Below are 2165 nucleotides of genomic sequence, written 5' to 3'. Positions count from 1 at the left end.
GGTTACCTGTTTTTCTTGTTGCTTGTGTATAATTATGTGTTTCTAGTTATTTATAGGAGTCCTTGGTGGATTTACCGGGAATCCTTGTACATGGTTGGAGCGTAACCTAGGAATGGACTAAAGACCGTTAAGGACTCGGGGCAGGACAGACCCCTACCTGGTTACGTCTCCCTGTTTTGGTGAAATGGACACCTTGCTTTTCTTCAAAGACTGCACCCGGTTGCGGACACGCCGTAACCATCTTTATGTGTTTTTCTTATTGTATTATTATTGTTTATACCTTGTTATGTTTTTCTAAAAATATGTTTAGTCCCGGAGTACTAAATTTCACTAGGGGGGAATGTGGCACCCCAGGGGTCTGGTTTCCACAGTAACAGCAATGTTATGTCTGAGAGCAGGTGGAAGGTCTCTTGGTCAGGAATCCTATGCATGCCACACCTCCTGCCCAGTCCTGGGAGGGGAAGGACTTCCCCTATATAAACCTAGGGCTGAGGCAGGGTTAGTGAGTAGAGAAGAAGTAGAGACAGAGAAGAGAAGCAGATATAGGAAAAGAACATCAGGAGCTCTGTGGGCGCAGTGCTACAAGGAGTCAGGGGCTGGCAGCTGCAGAGCTCGCCCTGACTGAGAAGCTATCACCGGACCCGGAGTCCGAGGCTGTGGGGACTAACTCCTATCCAGCAGCAGAAACCGACCGGCAGGGGATTTCAGGTCCTCTGGCCAAGAAACCCGAAGGCACGGTCACACGCGTGGGACCAGCACCGCCGTCGTGGAGCGGAAGCTACTAGAAGGCCCCGAGTCACCGGCCATACGGGTGAGCACCACACGGTACACTCAGGGACGTGGGCTACTTATACCCGCCTCTAGCAAGGTAGCCAGAAGAGTACAGTTAGTTTGGGAGGCCTACAACTCCGCCTGGCCAGGGGAGATCCCATCTGCTCAAGGACTGACCAGGCCCCAATTGCTAGCAGTACTCCGGGGGGGTCTATCTTTGTCACCAGTAAAGACCCTGAACTACACCGTACCGTCTCCGAGTGGTTCCTGCTACCCCCATCATCCACGTCGGCTGCCCTGAGGCCATACCCCTCCCGTTGGGGGTGATACTATCACGCTGCACAATCCTACCACCGGCCTCAGCGGTCTGCCCTGCAGCGGCAGCTCCTTCGCTGCATTCAACGGGTGGCGTAGTCGTACAACATCTACCGCTAATACAGCGCCACTTAGTCTGACTCCCTGGGCACGGACCGGGTCACCGCCACGAGACTACAACCCTCAACAGATCCGGCTCCGGGTAAGCTCCCGCGTGCGCAACGCTGCGCGACACAGGCCCAGGGGTGCGTCACTTCCACCCTGTTCCAGTCATTGCACTGGTTGCATCTGCTAAAGAGTACAATATAAACTTATCAATATCACCCACAACACTCTCCACAGTTCTGTACCACCCTGCATCTCCTCCCTCACCTCTGTCTACCACCCTATCTCCGTTTTCTGTTCTGCTAATGACTGTATCCTGACATTCTCTATAATCCAAACCTGCCACTCAAAAACTTCTCTCAATCTGGTTAATTCCCAATATCCACAGTTTTAAGTGTGCTCCAAAACCACATTTCTTTAGACTAGCCTATCACAGTACCTCACTAATCTAATCATTGCCTGTTCTCTCTTCTTAAATTCTTAGAATCTTGTAACTTCTGTCATCTATTCTCAACAATCTGTGCACTCAGTAGCACTTTGTATCTGTCCTTATACAGGTACTGGCTGATGACTGGTTCATGAAGCGTTATGTGAATACCCCTATTTATTACAATGACGACTGGACTATACAATACAAGCCCCTTTTGCTCATCCCGCTATTTTCTAATAGATTGTAAGCTCTTGCGAGCAGGGCCCTCACTCCTTTTAGTTTTTGTTGAATTATGTGTTACGATGTAATGTCTGATATTGTTTTTACAAGTATTGTAAATTGCTGCGGAATATGTTGGCGCTATAAAATAATTATTATTTGCACTCATGTATATTTAGAATATGGAAATTATTTTTTATATTCTAGAGTACTGATATAGCAGCCGCCATATGCTGTGCTATGTTAATAGTGGAGCGCACCACATCACTGTGCGCTATTAGTGGACTACAGCTGTCTTATTAGTGGCTGCTACATCTGGATTTAG

The sequence above is a fragment of the Phyllobates terribilis genome, unplaced genomic scaffold (genome assembly GCF_046119375.1).
Source record: "Phyllobates terribilis strain yellow unplaced genomic scaffold, ASM4611937v1 Scaffold_13__5_contigs__length_258822181, whole genome shotgun sequence".
NCBI classification, from domain to species: Eukaryota; Metazoa; Chordata; class Amphibia; order Anura; family Dendrobatidae; genus Phyllobates; species Phyllobates terribilis.
Note: the sequence above shows the minus strand (reverse complement) of the source record.